Source organism: Mus musculus, chromosome 19 (genome assembly GCF_000001635.26).
Source record: "Mus musculus strain C57BL/6J chromosome 19, GRCm38.p6 C57BL/6J".
NCBI lineage: Eukaryota > Metazoa > Chordata > Mammalia > Rodentia > Muridae > Mus > Mus musculus.
The window spans coordinates 15,283,973-15,301,949 of NC_000085.6; the positions used below are offsets into that span (position 1 = coordinate 15,283,973).

A 17,977-nucleotide genomic window follows, 5' to 3' on the forward strand; every position below is an offset into this window, starting at 1 on the left:
ACCCTCCCATTCTTCCTTTCTCTACCTCCCATTCTATTAGTCTTTTTTGTTCCCCTGCCAGTTTTGATTGAATCTTTCTTATATATAACCTACTCTGAACCATGAAACACTTTATAGCCAGACACTGTAGTCCTCTGAAGGGATACCTCTCATGGCAAGTAAGGAGTGGATACATGAATGTGCGCAGCAAAGGAATTGATCTCATTGTTAAGCATTTAAAAATCGTCTTACCATGTTTTCTAAACAAATTTCATATGTATTAATGTGTATGTAATATTTACATTCAACCAAATATGGATTCTACACAGGTAGCATGTTTCTTGATGGGTGGATGAACTCAGCCCATAGAGCAAGTACATGAATTTTCTGGTTGCCTGCTGCCCAGAAGACTAGTCAGCAATTAAATGTGTGGTTGTACAAATCAGGGCCTGCATATTTTGCACATTTATAAAGATATAAAAGGTGTAAATCTTCTAAAGCTAGCTTTTTTGAGTTTGCAGTTATATATCTATTTTTTTCACCTTGCAATTCTTTTAAAATTATCATTCCTCTAAAATTAAAATTTTTGACTCTGCGCTCTCTTACAACTTTGATGCCTGCTTTTCCCTCACTTGTTGATTGTTCCTTGAACTGCCTATACATTTTTAGGTGTTTGCCTAGGATGTCAAACCACATGTCTAATTTTCCTGAAACACAAAGAATTCTTTTCCACACCTCTACTCTTCAGGGATTAGTATTATAAGATCAGTAAAAATAGCCCTGTTACATCCCCAAGTGATTTGAATTATAGTATTTGAGAGCATTATAGTATTTGAATTCTCTTAAAATAACTGGCTAAAATACCAATTCTAAATAATTAATGGGAAAATACTTTTAAATTAAAAATTTGAGGTAAAAAACATTGTAAATTATTTTATGTACAAGGATAAAGGACTGCCATCATCAATATAGATTTTCTTATATTAATCATTTGGTTAACTGTTGCAGAATTGATGTACCAAGAACCACAGGGAAAAAATGTCACATATGATCAGTCAGTAGATAAGACCACTGATCATTAATTTTTATTAATTAAAAATGTCTATAAAGCTTCATCAAGTTCATTTTAGAAATGGCACAGTTTGCATTACTAAATACTGAACACCCTACTGGGTTACCTTGTCCCACCTCTGCGTTATAGTAAGATGACTACAACAATGTCCTCTGTAGGATGTAGGCAGCAGAGATCATAGTCCAAAGGGCCCCAGTGCACTCTGATAGGGAAGACCAATAAGTACTTTATCTTATTGTCTAATCTCCTCTGTCATCCATTAACTGCTGATTACCTTCGCAAAGCAGTAAAAATATCCATACATCATGGGGTTGATGCTCTGCCTCCCTTTGCTCTTAACTTCTCCAAGCCAAAGTCAAACACTGATCAATGTACTGTTTATGATATTTCAACAAATTTATCATAGGCCAGATATATCTATGTGTGTGTGTGTGTGTGTGTGTGTGTGTGTGTGTGTGTGTGTGTATGTGTGTGTATGTGTGGTGTTGAACAAATAGTTTTTCTAAGTAAAATGTCCTTTAAAAAGTTTTCCAACAATTTCTCTGAAATAACTCCAATTTATTCTCTGGGGATGGATGTGGGATTCACTGCATGTTGGGGACTAGCTGTGGTACCTAGTCTGGTTCCTACAGAAACTGCTGAATTGAATATGATCTGGGGCATGTACATTACCACAAGTTCACGTATTGTAGAACTAATTCCCCGGTATGACAGTGTTTAGTAGGAAGTGTTTAGGACTTAGATATACAGCCATCACAATGGATTGCTGCTATTTTCAAAGAGTTCATTAGATCACAGAAAACAAACTGCTATAAAGCAAGTTCCACTTTCTCAGGAGGATTAATCTTTCTTTATTCCTGCCATATAACCTTTCTGCAAGCACTTCCAGCATCAAGATGCCAGTTTGCCATAGGAATTCCACTGGAGGCTAGCAGATACTGACAACATGCTTGGGATTTTCCATACCTTACATCCTAACTGTGCTCATTACTTTTCTTTTGCCATGATAAAATACCATGACCAAAGTTAACATAAAGTAGGAAGAGTTTATTTTGCCTTAAGTTAAGAGAGAGAGAGAGAGAAAGAGAGAGAGAGAGAGAGAGAGAGAGAGTCCATAATGACTAAGAAGCATGAGAGCATGCAGGACAAACAATATAAGAAAGCAGTGTTCCCATGACCAATATTGAAAGCTCGACCTGTGGTGAGATTTTCTCTTTTAGCTTTTCTATTACACAACACAGTTTATCTTACTCCTGAGTTAGTATAATAACATTTTAACCAATTTTATAAAAAAAATTTCAGTTAATATACCAGACACACTAATAATTCTAATAGGATACAGAGAGAGAGAGAGAGAGAGAGAGAGAGAGAGAGAGAGAGAGAGAGGAAGAGGAGGATAATTATAGATGATAGTCAGATAGATATATAAATAAACATGCAATTAGAAAATTGATGACAGATGATATATGGATAGATGATAGGTAGATAGATTATAGATAGATGATAAATTATAGATGATAGACACATCAAAGATATAAAAGAGATGCATCATATGCAGATGATAGAGAAATAAATGATAGATAAATAAAATGAACATAGATGGTTCATATGTAGATTATTGATAGACAAATAATAGGTGATTGATAGCCTAGAGATAGATAAATGGTAAATTATTAATGTAAGATATATCATAGATTATAGAAATAAATCATAAACATGTATTATTTTATAGGTAATAGATATATCAGTAGATGACGGGCACTTCATAGATGACAGATATATCATAGTTAGATAAATGGTACTGATATAGATAAATGACATAGATTATACCCAGACATAGATACATGGAGTCTTAGGTTCTTATGGCAATGATAAAATGCCATAAACCAAAGCCACATGGCAGCAGGGGAAGATAGCACGTTTTTCATCGTACAATTCTGAGGTTAGAGTCCATCACTGATCAAAGCCTAAGCCATGGATGAACACTGCTTACTGGCTTGCTCCCATAACTTGCTCAACTTCTTTCTCATATCACCTTGGACCACAGATGAGGGTTGGCACTGCCCACAGTGAGCTGGACACTCAATCATCACTCAAGAAAACGTTCCACCTTTCCTAAAGGCCAACCTGCTGGAGTGATTTTCTCAACTGAGACTCCCTCTTTTCAAATTATTCTCTCTTGGGTCAACTTGACCAAAAACCAAAATAATAAAATAACCCCAAAACAAAATAGAACAAAACAAAAAAACAAAACAAAACTAAGCAGAGCATATGATAGATTCTAACTAGATAATACATAGATTACAGATGATAGATACAGTATAATTAGATAATAGTCTTAATGTAAGCTATAGAGAGCTAGATTCATGTCCTTTATTTGTCAGTTTGTAACATTACTTTGTTTTCAGTGGTTTGAACATGTCAGAATCGGCATTTTTGAATGCTTTTCTCCTGATCTAACTTACACATTTTATTTTTTGTGCACATATATAAATTCATAAAGTATGTTGACAGTTTTATATGTTTGACTTATTTGCATAAATGGAATCTAGATATATAGCCACTCGACTTGTGATAATGATGTTTTGATCTATTTCTAAAACAATGTGGACAACTAGCTTATATCATTTGAGTTCTGAGTAATAGACATGAAAGTTTTGCCTTTTATTATCTCTCATATTTCTAGCTTGCTTTCACTCTGTATCTGAACAAGAGGTACTATTTTGTACTGTTACTAACATTCTCACGTGTCATTTGTTTTGCGCTCAGGTAAGACCTCCCTCCATACAAGAGTATGTTACAACTTGGGGCCTTGCTACATACAAATGCTCAGTTTCCTTCAATGCAGCCGGAGCATCCAGAACAGCAGCACCATTTTGTCTGTTCATGCTCTACCTTCACTTCATTTCCTTCTTGTATCTCATCCTGGCCTTCTTCCTTTCCCCTGCTCACCTATTAGTCCTTGAAATAATTTGCATAATTTGGGGGTTTGTTTTCTGATTTGTTGGTTGTGACTATGATTATACGTTGTTCTCTCAGAAAGCAATTTTCTTCAACTAGTCTCGGGTCATGACTGACAGACTGCATTATTTCTTATTTAATTCCTTTTGAAATTTATCACTATCTTTTCAAGGAAGAAAAGAACAACTCTATAAATGGTGCAATTTCCTAAGAAAGCATTTCCGAAAAACCGATGACAAGACCTTCCTATTTCTCAAACGCTTGCTGCCAGCATTTTTCTCTAAATGATTCTTCCTGATTTATCATTTTTATTGAATGATTCCCCCACACCTCATCTCCTCCATTGTACATAATGCTATTTGACCATGTGGAACATAAATTCCCCTAGCAAAAGAAAAATACGAGCAACAGGAAAAATTAATTTTATTTTCCCAGCAATCACTTGTCAACTTCTTACACTACAGATATGTATGAGATTCCTAATACCCTAGCCTTCCTAGGGTCTGGGGCATGGTCTACTTTTATTCTTGAAGCGAAACAAAGGAAATAGCCCATCTTGTTAAACACTCATTCAGATTCCTCTCTCTGTGTGTGATGAGCTTCCTACAACTACCCCATAAAGTGCCAATTGAAAGCAGCCCTGTCATAGAGACTTTTACAAAATATGAACAGTGCTAAATACCTCAAAGTGAATCGATTTTCACTGAAAGTGGTTTAACCTCCCTTTAGGTCAAGAAATAGCAATTTTCTGAGCTTCGCTGTATCCTGAGAATTAATCCTAAGAGGCAGGTGTGTGCTGCATACCTCATTTGTTCCATGCAATTCATTGAAAATGCCTTGTGTGGGACCTAGGACACTTGTCCCTTTGTCCATCTGATAGACAGTTTCTAGGCAATGAACTGATGCTTCTTTGAAGGTATCCTTTCTCATAAGGAATAGTTACTTTTTTTGTGAAAGTTGTTGACTTTCTTTGAAAACAATGCTAATGTAGGAAAATAAAACGTTTCTGATTTATATTTCTATAGACAGGATGAGCATTATGTTGGTTTTGCAGGTGAGCAGGTTGAACCTTTGAGAGGTTAAAGATCTTGGCAAGGGTTTTCAGCCAGGGTGCAAATGATGCTGAAACTGGGCACAGAGGACAATTATGAAATGAAGGACAAATCATGTGGAAAAGAACAGAAATAGAACCAATGATAGGTCATGGCATTGTTTCAGGAGTGTGTATGTTCTGAAAGGAAGCCTCAAGTGGGAGGGGCACACATAGGTGCTCTCTAGTGAACAGTGGCCATAATGAGGTGACAGATACTATTACTACACAAGGGATTTCATTAACTTAGTCCTAGCAATACTATAGACAATGCTCATTTTAATGACTCCGAAATTAAACAGGTAACATAGGACTACACAAGTGGTATCTGAGTTCAGTGGATAACACATTTGAACACCAACAAGAGTACACTTTAAAAATGTCTTTCTCAGCCGGGCAGTGGTGGCGCATACCTTTAATCCCAGCACTTGGGAGGCAGAGGCAGGCGAATTTCTGAGTTCGAGGCCAGCCTGGTCTACAGAGTGAGTTCCAGGACAGCCAGGGCTATACAGAGAAACCCTGTCTCGAAACAAACAAACAAACAAACAAACAAACTATCTTTCTCCTGTCTTCACAACCTAAATATTACAGCATATCCTCCTCCCTCCCCCACAAACTTGGCTAAAGAATTAGCTACCCAAGTACTCGGTATGGTGATTTTCCCTGCCTTGCAACTACTGCAAAAGTTTGCTGTTACTCAGATCTCTCTAGGTGGAATCACTAAGATCACAGCTTTCCCTTCTTTGCCCGTGCTGGAAAGGGAGAGCAGCCTGCATTTTCTCTGTGGTCGCTCTTCATTAAGTCATAGTTAGCTACCACTTCTCAATCTAGGCAAAGCTTGCAAACACTGTAAAATGAATATCTTGTCTTCTTTGTTCACAGAGGTGCTATACCATAATACATATATGAACAAAACCTGTTCTTCTGGACTGAGATGTCCTGCAGAGAGTCTGAACCTGTGAATAAGTGTTAGTATTACAAGATAAACCACTCCTCTGGCCCTCTTTGGTTTTCATATGAAATTAGTCCGTCCTCCGACCATCCTCAGTTCATGGGTGATTTTCTTCTCCCGGGCATATTACATTGTTTTCACTTCTGTTGACAATACTTTGAGAAAAAAAAACAGATCACTAAGATAATTCTTTATTTCTGGGTTAAAGAACACTTTATCATGGCATTTAGGGTGAGAGAAGGATGGGGGGCAGAGGGATGACTCAAACTCTCACTGATATTTTACTATTCCCCACTGAGTGAGTAAACAAGAAAATCTATGAAGTGATGTTCTAAGAAGGCTATAGGCACGTGGATGATGTGGGTCATGACCGCTGCCAGCTGCATCTGTCTTCTTTACTTACTCACGAAGGGAGACATCAATCCTCATCCACACGGGGGAGGGGTGCGCTCCAGTTGGCATCCTGAGGAAGCACAAGGTGCAAAGAAGGGAACTAAGAACCAGGTAGTGCTTCTAAAGTGTTGCAGGTCTAACGTGGAAAGGGTGTTCTCACATGATAGGAGACGGGGGAACTGTCATTGTGGAAAATAAGAGTCAAAACTGGGCAGTCAGTGTGGGCCTCTAAGACACACAAAAGTACTTTTTCTCCATTCCTGGCAGAAACCACTAAAAGACTCCAGGCTTTTGCTACCATGTGTGCATCCAGTCTTGTTGGCATTTTTAAGAACTTAAAAAGAATAATTGGTACCATACATATCAAATTTGAATAAAGCTAGGAGGCAGCAGAAAGATACATGGCTGACCATAGGATTTTTGATGGAACACAGCAGATTATCTTGTATCCATGAAGAAAAGCTAGTGTTGAAGATTGTAAGCCCAGATTCCAGAATGTCTAACATAAACCTTGGGTCTGTCCTGGCATTAATTGTGTGACCTTGACAAAGTTATTTAACCATATTCTTCAGTTTCTCATTTGGGAAATTATCTCTTAGGGTGAAGTTACCAACATATACTAAACTCTTAGAAAAGACTCAAGTTCATTGAAACAACAGGTAGTAAGTGATAGAAGTTTGTGCAACTGTTAGATGATATTGAGGATCATAGATCTCTAATTCCAGGACCAGCAAGTCACCACATGGGTGCTAAGAATTGAACCCTGTGTCCTCTGGAAGAGCAACCAATGCTTTTAAGTACTAAGATATCTCTTCAGCCTCATTCCATCTGTTCTTAAAGAAATAAAACCTGAAGTTCACCAGGAAATTTAGATGTCTAATTTATTTTAAAAATTGTCATTTTTTAAACCAGGACAAGCTACAGTATTTACTTTTCATTAGTATTATGAAGATTTGTCATAAAATACCATTAAAGGCTACTATTTAATAAGCATTTTTATTATTCTACTTTATTTTTCAACAGCTTTGCAGTAGCTGTTTGGCGCTTTATTGAAATTATCTGCAAATTTAGCAGCATAAATATACCAACTAATTAAATTCTCATCTTGCATTTATAGGTGAGGAAGTTTGGGCAGAGCTCAGCCCTGCAATTCTTCTGCTGCATATGCCGTTAGCTTGTGTCACTTGGTTTATAGTTATACAGCCCTGGGTAGACTCATTTGTGTCATTCAATAGGTTTTTAGTCCCCTGACTATACCTCAGCAAAGATAGATTCAAAAATAGACTCTGTGGGGGCATTCAGTTGAACCAGTGGCATGTTTCCCCTCCAACCTAGTGATTGGACGGTAGTGGGACTTGTCTAGGAAACCATCCCGGATTCCTAGGAAGCAAGAGATTAAAAGTTGTCTGTCCCTTAAGATCTTTGTCCTAGAGTTGGTGCAATGCCACTTCCATCATATTCCATCAAAGTCATCACAGAACCGACATACATCCAAGGACAGAGGATGTAGGCACCATTTCTTTAAAATGGAGAGAAAGAATGTGTGGTACTTTTATTCCACTGTAGGCATTCTCCCTCTTATATTGCTAATGCCATCCAAGATGCATAGTAGCTGGTGATTTGCACAGGACTCTCACACGCACAGAATGTGTCTCATCCCTTCTCTCTCCACCCTCTACCCACTAGACGAGCAGAGCTGGGAGTGAACTTTACTCAAGCAATTCAGTTACCTTCACAGAGGAGTGCCGTGGGAATTATAATGGCAATCAGCTTCCCACTGCACTTGGGAAGTTGGTTAATGTATTGGCACTAATACAGCCCCTCTTCCCATCACAGCAAAATTGGCTGTTACTGTTATAGTTGGATTATGGCCACTTCTCCCTCCTTTTCAAAATTTAAGTCTGTGGTGTTCTTGTCAAGGGAAATAATGATGGAGTTTCAGCAGACTTGTGATTAGATTTTTCTCTGCAACAATCTGCCAATAAGCTACACATTCCATTTGCTGCTTTGATTTGGTCTCTGCTTTGTACAAAGGGGGTGACTTCCAGGTATCATGCTAAAATATGGCAGCCAAAGATGAACTTAAATTTCTGATCTGCCTGTCTCTTTCTGAAGCAAAGGCAAGTAGCCACAGTGTTGGGAAAAAGAGACCATGGGGGAGCCAAATTAGCCTCCACACTTCAAGGGCATCTTCAGAAGCCTCAAGAAAAAAATGTAAATCCTCTCTCTCCTTCACTCCTTTCTATTGTTGACTGTGAATCCCCTCTCTTCTCTTGCCTATGACAGGTACCCAGAACAGTTTGCTTATACTTTGCTGGAGTTTGACTGTAAAACCTGGTATCTGCCCTGTCATCATGGGTAACTTGTGGACAGACTAGAGGATTCCAAATGTCATTATTCCTGAAGGACAAAATGCCATGAATTGTATTTGGAAGAGTTCTCCTTGGCATTTTTTTTTAAAGATGGGGTCACATGTAGTCTGGCCTGGAACTCACTATGTAGCCAAAGACAATCTTATTATTTATTTATTTTTGTCATCCTGTCTTCATCTTCCAATTGCTGGGATTATAAGGCTAGACTTGGTGCATATGGTGCTGGGGTGGGACCTGAGGCTTTGAGCTTGATAAGCAAGCATTCTGCCAATTGCTCTACATCCCCAGCTCCCTCCTAGGTTTTTGTCTTCTCACTGTGCAAATCATCCAAACTCTTCATATTATATATCTACAGCATTAGCACTCTTACTTTAAATGTCAGCAAATGATTACCTAGTGATGAGACAAAGACAGAAAGAACTAGCACGTGCTAGACTGTTAAAAGAGGGGCCTGCCAGCCAAAACAAAGTGACAGAGAATGCCTGCCACTTAGTAGAGTGGTTTCTTTTTGTAAAATTTTTGCTATGAAATACAATCTCAAATTACACTTATTGGTGTCTGAACCTGTGTTGTGTTCTTGATTCTGTTATTTTAAGAACAATAAGTTGAAATAGTTTTCTATTTTAAATTGAGTTACAGCACGTTGTTGGACTTAATAAAATGTGCCAATTTTAAGTAAATAATTTAACAGTTTTTAATAAACTTACAGAGTTATGCAACTACCAGCACCAACCATCTAATTTTAGAACACATTTATCAGCCAGAAAAAGACTTCAGTCCACTTATAACCCCTCTGCCTCTAGAGGACTGGGTTCAAGCAACTCCTGATCTGTTTGCCTTTTCTTGACTTTCATATAAAATGATCATGTATAATTATAAGTAAAGTTAACAGATATAAATGTGATCAATGTACTTAGTTTCTCATTTAACCAACTATTTTTAGGTTTAACAATATCATAATATATGCCAATATTTCAGTCTTTTGCATTTCAATGATATTCCATCTTATGAAGGCTGAGGATTTAGATCACCTGCAGAGCAAGTGAGAGGCTCTGAGTTCAATCCTTAATACTCCCTGCCCATCCCCAAAAGAATTTTATTGTATGACTATTCTATGATTTGCTTATCCATCAACAGCTGATGGGAATTTGGGTCCCTGCTAATTATCCTCGATTCTGAGCAAAGTTGCCATGAATGGCCATGTGTGTGTGCAAGTTTTTATCTAGCCATTCTATTTCATTTCTCTGCAAGGAATGCCAAAATTGAATTTTTGAGTGTTAGAAAATGCCTATGTTTAAATTTTGAGATTGTGACAAACTATGTTATACAGTGGCTGTGCCATTTCCCATTTCCAGAAGCAGGAGGCTCAGGTTTCTCTACATGCTCAGCAGTGGTTATTGTCTGGCTTTCATTAGAGCTATTCTTTTGCTATGGTGCAGAATCTCATTATGTGAGCATTCTTAGGATGGTCAGATAAGCACTGATAAGATGCCTGCCTTTTATAAAGAAGATATACTTTTCACATTTTAGCAAACATTTGTCTTTTTCTGGGCACTTCAAAACACAAAAATGGGACTCTTACAAAGTTTAGAGATCGTGTCTAGTTATCATGGCAATTGAACCAGCCATGTCACAGATATGCTTGCTACAGACTAGAATTCTACTTGTAGTGTTACTGGGGCATAAAAACGAATACTAAACTTTTTCTGTCCCAGAAAGCGTGGTTCACACACGTGGCAGATGTTTCAATAAATGTGCTCACATTCTTGGCATGTCATACTCAACATGCACATTACCCTTTCTGTTCTTTATTTCACTCCAAAAAAAAAAAAATCTTGGAATTCAGGCAGATTTCCATTTCAAGCAACCAAGGCCTTTCACAAAGTATTTGGGAAAGCTTATGAAGTGCTGTGAAGTGGCACCCAAAGGAGTAGTCCAATGAATAAAATGCAGAATCTTTATAATAATAAATAATCAATTGGGAAATTGATAGGAGAAGATAGATAAATTGATAGGCAGAAGGAGATGGGAAGGATCTTCTAAGCAAAGGACTAGACAGGCTAATTTACTGAAGCAGATAATCCCAAAATAATCTATAAACATTTGTCCTTATACCCATGGATAATTGTGATAGTCACCCATCATGAAGGAAAGTTTGCAACACATGGAGAGCATTGCAGAAAACCACAGCCAAATCAAAATGCAATTGTGGAGCTCAGTCACAATGGATCCATCTACAAAAATTTCTTGCACCTAATGCTCAGGAAACATTTCAGAAGAGAAGGTGGAAAGATTTTAAGAGCCAGTTTGCTGTGAGATTGTGTCTCCTAGCAATATCAGAGGCTACATCTATGAAGACTCACCAACTTGATTGCCCAAATGTGAGCTGAACGAACAAGAACAGTACTAGTGAGCATGCCAAACTGGATAGAAGCAAGCTCGAGAGTCTGTGGGGCCTCAACCCTACACAAAAAAATATAGGCACCCGAGGAAGGCGGGGAGTGGTAGAGGTGGCCTTCCCCAGGGAGGAGTACAACTCTTGGCTGTCCAGTGCCAAATGGTGAGAGCCCTCAAATACATACTTACAAGTAACACTATACAGATGGACCAGATTATATATATTCATATACATATATCCATGCAATAACAGTGAAAATGAATTTGAAGAAGACTGGGAAGGGGTATTTGAGAGAGTTTGGACTAAGAAAAGGGGAGAAAATGGTTATAATTTAATTATGATCTTAAAAAACATTTCAAAGTGGTATGTTTGGGAGTCAAGTGGACAAGAGAGTAGGTTTATAAAAAAATAATTAACTGGAAAAGACTAACAGCAAAAGGAGATGGGAAAGGTCCTTTGAATAGATGACTAGACAGAGGATTAATTAAATTCAGTCAACTGACCTCACATTCCTATGGAAGAAATAAAAGTCCATTTTTGATAAACATTTATCATGGGAACCTAGATATAACAGCTGGTCCATCAACAGCCTTTACTCATATGAGTACTCATATGTGTCATGTGAATCTAGGGTGATCAAGTATCACCTTTTATCTAAAATTTAAAGGTGTCCTAAAACATGGGGCTCATAGGACAGAAAACAGAATACACCCATACAAGTCACTGGCTGTTTGCCCAACTTTTCATCAGACACAGAACTATGTGCAGAAGACAGGTAAGACATTTGGTGTGGATGTCTATAGAGCTGGCACTTAGGATCCTTGAGATTTGCCTTTCTTTTTTTCCTATTTTTTCCCTCCTACTAATCATTTCTGACTTAATTAATGACTTATCTTTCTTGCATGAAAAATGTCAAATAGGGAATCTTTTCTGGCCCTTATCTTTCAGAATTTGTTAAGTATGTAAAATTGCATATGTGAAGAATAACAGATGCATTACACATTTCACATGAGGAAAACAGGTAAATACATATATATGTATAAGTATACACCACACCACCATAGCTACCTGCTCAAGTACTCAAGAAAGAAATTTAATCCATTCTGGAGAATCAGCTCACGTTACTTCTCTGCTTTGTTTTCTTGATCCGTGATCCACAACCAGTAGAGTCAAGGGGAAATCATTAGGTACAGAGATATGACATCGAAAATGAGAACTTTGCCACTGTTAACACTGTAAGATATTAATTAGTAAGGATTTCTTCTGCCCCAGGGTAATTTACAACTCTTAGAACCCTATGATAATAAATACCACCATGCTGTTAAAATGTCAAGTGCAAACATTTCTCTATTTTTAGAATTGCTCATGGGCTCAAATTCCAATCTTAAGAGCTGAAGCTTTTGCTGTGGGTTCAGTACAGCCTGGTTTGCATGTCATTGTGGGATTTCATTATAGTATACAGTGCATGGTAGAAGCCTAGTAAACATTAGTCAGATTTCCAGGAACAAATGAATCATTGCTTTGACTTTAACACTAGCAAGTTTTTCACACTGGAAAAGCACTTTGTGACTGGTTTCCATGTCTTCATTTCTAAAAATGGAGGAGTACCAACTGACATTTACTTTCATGGTATTAAATAGAAAAATGCATATGTAAGTGTTTTGTAAATAATAATGCAATGCCAAAGCATAGTCCATCAACAAGTCTTTAAGACAAACACAAAACAAAATAAAGGAAGAGCAATGGGATATACAGTCATTCAAAACCCAGTGGTCTGTAAGTGTCATTAAAGCTCAAGGTTTTGTTGCCTTTATGCGTGAGAAAAATATAAAAGACTCAAATAGCTTAATTCCATCCCATCTCCACTGTATATGGTTTAAAATATAACTAATCCAAAACCCACTACCTAGATGAATGCAAGCAATGTAATGCATGCACATACCTGCACACACAGCATGGCCACCCTACCATGTAACTACCAAGGAAGGAATCTGATCCAGAGTGGGAAATCAACTCAGAAAATTGGTTCTCTGCTTTGTAAGGCAAATGTTATTAATTTTGTCCTCAACCCATGGTTTCTTAGCCTATACTATACTCACATTTTGGCCAGAAGATTCTGTGTGGAGGGAAATGCTTATATTGTACAAGACAATTTGCAGTATCTCTAGCCTTTGCCACAGATAGTCACTAATAACTTCCTTAAATCTCTTGTAAATACAAAGTATACATACATACCTACATACACATACACACATACGTACATAACAAAAATTACCTCTGCTTAGAATGACTGATACAATCTGAGAGTATATGAACTAACTGTAAGAAATAGGATACATAGTAGCACGCAAAGTTACACAAAAATTCTACTTCAGGTACTACGTAATAGTTTACATGCTTACCTGCAATTATTATGGGTCACATAAGGTCAGTTTTGCTGTTGAACAAACCTGAGATTTTTGACCCCGTTTCACCCCCATCTTTTGCAAGAACTATTGCATCCTTGAACCTTGTTCTCTCTTGTAGGTCAAATGCAGCTTTGTTTATCAGTCACCTTTGAAAAGGCAGCCACCTGCAACAAGCAGTCAGACCTGTGGTTGGTTTCAGCTATTTCAAAAGGTCCAGCTTGTCAAATCTTAGAAATGTCTCCAATACGGAAACTCTCCACACTGTTTTAGTTTTATTCATTCCAGGGAAGCTGCTACTGTCAAAGTATCACTGATTCCTCTTAATCAATAAAATGAATGAATACACACACACACACGCACACACACACACACACACACACACACACACACACACGCACACACACACACACACACACACACACAACTTTGTTTTCACTATCCTTGTAAAAATACACCATGAAAAACTGAGGCAAAATCATTTCAAGAGCTTCCATAAGGAAGGAAAATTTGAGGGAAGCCTTTCCTGAGTCTTAGTGAGCATTTGGGACCATTTCTCTTCCTAGACACTCTCCCTTTTCTTGCATGGTCAGATGAGATCCACCTTCACAGTGAGAAATATCAATGGGATTATTAATCAACAATAACTGAATGTAAGTAAAATATTAGATAGCTTGTGTTTAAATAGTCAGCTCAAAGTAGACAAAATTCAAAAATAAACTGATTATCCTCTAAAATGTTTTTCTGAATTACTCTTATCAGTGAAAGCATCCTTTATTTATTCTCATCAAAGCTGTTGATACATTAATCATTACCATACATCTTCTAGAAGGATGTTAAGGTTTCCCTTGAAGAGACCCATTTCCTATACTTCTCTACTAGTCCTAGCATGCGGCTGCGTGTCCTAACACATGCTTTGGCTCCAGCTTGCCTCCTTGTAGCTTGCCTTAGATACCCAAAGAGCATAAGGCATTGAGTTCCATACTAGGCAACTTCACCTTGCACGCCAACAGTTCAGTGTCACAACTGGTCACCTCAAGAAGCAACGCCATGGTGATTGATGTGTGGGATGCCAAATGTCCCTGCAGGTGCACCTTCCCTGTCATCTTCAGCACAGTTCCTAAAGCACAAACAGCCCTACCACCTGACATGTGAACATCTACCTCTCGCCCTGGGACGTCAGCTCTAGCCTACTCACCCTTCTCAGGGATGGCAGCAATCCTATGTGGTTGCGCATTTCTGAAGCTTTAGCTTCTGTTTCACTTCCTGAGTTCTCTCTCTGCCTTTGGATATCTACTTCTATGTCGAATCTCGAATTCATGTGGCTTTTTGTAAAGGAAAAAATTGAGCCATCCCCAACATGAGAAGCATTGAGTTATCCCCATGTCTCATCGTATTTCTTCTGTCCCAACACTAGTGATTCTTCACTGCACTTTGATTTCCATGATGATGTCAACCCCTAGACAGAAAATGTCTGAGAATGATGGGCTCTGATTTATTTCTCTCTGTGCTTGTGTTCTCACGTATGTGGGGTAACCGGGCAATAAAATAATCTCTGATCTCTCTATAGAAAGCTATTGTGACATGAAGACAAAAGAAGCTTCACTTCACACTTAAGAAGCATAAAGAAATCAGTGTGGAGGAATAAGCTAATAGTTCAAATAAAAAGGGCAAAACCTAAGAATTATATCCCTTCTTCTTGATTTTCTTGTGTTTTGCAAATTGTATCTTGGGTGGGTAGGGAAGCAGGGAGGGGGAGGGTATAGGGGACTTTTAGGATAGCATTTGAAACGTAAATGAAGAAAATATCTAATAAGAAGTTGAAAAAAAGTCCCCTCCCCCAAATAATTATATCCCTTGGCTTTTATATACTAAGACATAATTTTATCACTTGATTGTAGTAAATGGAAACTTTGAGTTATCAAGGAAAAGTGACCAATCAAAATGGCTCTTAATGGCACTTTACCACTGCTGTCTGACCAAAAACACGTGCTTCTAACATGCCAGCAAATCCAGTTCCAAGCCTGCTTTACCTTACTTGCCCGAGTGTGAAGAGGGAAAAACACCAGGCACATTTGATGACTAAACACTAGGAGGCGCTATCCCAGGAGCGGAGAATAGTAAAGCTTCTATTACTATCCACCACAACATTATTTCCTCCGTTGGGCAGTCTGGCAAAGGATACATGTGAAAATGAGAATTTTCATATCATCAGTTTTATCAACACGACACACTATGTTCTCCTGTTCCATTGTGTATAAATTATCTTCTTGGAAATAAGCCCACATATCGTTTTGAGAACTTGCTTAATACTCAGACGGTGATTTTCATATTCTTACGAAAGATAGAAAGAGAGATTATTATGTGGCGATGTTCAGACCTCCTGGGCGGGGGACGTTCTCTAACTGTTGTATTGAACCTTTTGAATACATGCCAAGTTCAGATGCAGAAGGGAATGGGGACAGTACTTTAATACGGAAGCACATTTACAGTACGTTCACATCCTCCTCCTCTTCCTCATTCATCTCTCTCCCTCCCCCCCCGTCTCTTTTGCTCCCCTCCCCCTTCTTTCCTTGCCTCTATCTCTCCTCCCATTTAAGCAGCAATAACTGTATAGAGACATGCCCCTCTCGTGTAGGAAAACACACTCCAGATACCACCCAAAGTCAGTCCGCCTCTTGAATGTGTTAATGACAGCAAATTAAGCCTGAGGGGTACTAGATCCAGATGGACAATAGCTGGACTGTCTCAAGTACAAAGGAGAGCTGGTGGCTTCTCATGATGACCGTAGACAGACGTAAATTCCAATCTCAAGCTCATAAAGCCAGCAGATCACAGTAAAAGCAAGCCATAGCTTAGAGGAGATAGTGTAAGGAATGAAGCAGTATGTCTGCTCATCCTCACAGGACAGCATCTCTCTCTATCTTACCTGTGCTTTCCCCTTTAATGGTTTCACCTATCTGGGGTGAAACATGACCCATAAATACTAAATGGAAAATTTCAGAAGAAGTAATTCATCAGTTTACATCACTTTTATTAAAGCATATTATTATCATGCTTATTTAAATTATTATTTATCTCTCCTAATCAATCCCTGTGCCTAATTTATACATAAAATTTTATCATAGGTACGTGTGAATAGGAAAAAGTCTATATAGAATCCAGTATAGTCTATATGCACACACATGTACAGGTATAGAATGTTTTATGCATCCACGTACTGTCTTGGAATGTCTCTTTCATGGGTGAGGGAGGACTGCTATAATCTATAAGCAGATAAGAAAGACTCAAATGAGGAGGCTACATTTAGAGGCTAATGCTCATCTTCTGAAGTACCTTCAGTCAAATATCTCTCATCTTAGCCATATAAACAAAGGGTTTCACAGTGAAAGAGATGTCCTATATGGGTCTGGGAAGATCCCAAGGCACTGTACATAGTCTTGGGCTTCCCAGAGCTTGTCTCAGGCACACTTCGTGCCACTGAGTTGTGCAAAAGATTGGGAAAAAACTAACTCTCAAGGAGCTGTTGTAATGACTGAGGGAAGTCATCCAGCAAACTGACATGAAGGGCTGCTACACAGTACCCCTTGCACATGACAGAGGCATAAAGTGGGAGCTGAGATTCCCTAAGCTTCCAGTGGTGACAAGGGGCTTTAAGGGTCAGCACCTAGAAAAGGCCTGCATTCTATTACAGGGTCCCCTAGAAAGCACAGATGCATAACAAAGCCACCAAAAGGAAGCCTGAGAGAGGTGCGTCATGTCCTCCTGAAGCATCAGCTTTCAGACTTCACAGTCTCTGTATACAAGCCCATTACCAGAGCTGAGAGCAATTGAGAAACCTAACCAAGGACCATTCTTGTACTCTGTGCACTAAATCCAGGACTAGGAAGGGAATTTTTCCATATTCTCAACAACCACAAATCTGCCAAGGGCTACTCATCCACAAAAGTGACTAAAATAAAAAGGCGGGAGCTGGCAGGGGTCAGGTGAAAGCAGAAGGAGCGCCCACTTACAGTTGACAGGAGAGTCAACAGCCACCGTTTTAGATGGCTGGTCACCCATATTCACTCACAAGGAGCTCTAACCACACCCAGTGACCTAGAAATCCTATTCCTACTGACACAGCCAACAGCTTACCATGGGGTCCATCCCCAAATCCTCACAACTATGTTACTTTTCCTAGCTACAGTGCTCATCAAAAATGGATAAAGTAGATAATTGCATAATGAAAACACATAACAAAGAGAATGAAATAAAGTAAAATTAAATATGACAGTTAGAGGTATATCTAATAAGTGTGACCTTGAGTCTAGGATTCCATGCTGGAGGTGTACAGATGATGGGAAGAATCTAGA

At 38.5% G+C, this 17,977-nt stretch overlaps 1 long non-coding RNA gene across 2 annotated transcripts in view; it reads right to left on the minus strand.

Annotated features, from left to right (window-relative positions):
- Positions 1-6,194: 6,194 nt before the first annotated feature.
- Gm46645 overlaps positions 6,195-17,977 on the minus strand; it is a 50,181-nt gene continuing 38,398 nt past the window's right edge. For both annotated transcript variants that reach the window (XR_001782640.2, XR_001782639.2), the window contains one exon: positions 6,195-6,517. This is a non-coding gene — a long non-coding RNA (predicted gene, 46645). The remainder of the gene's footprint in view (positions 6,518-17,977) is intronic.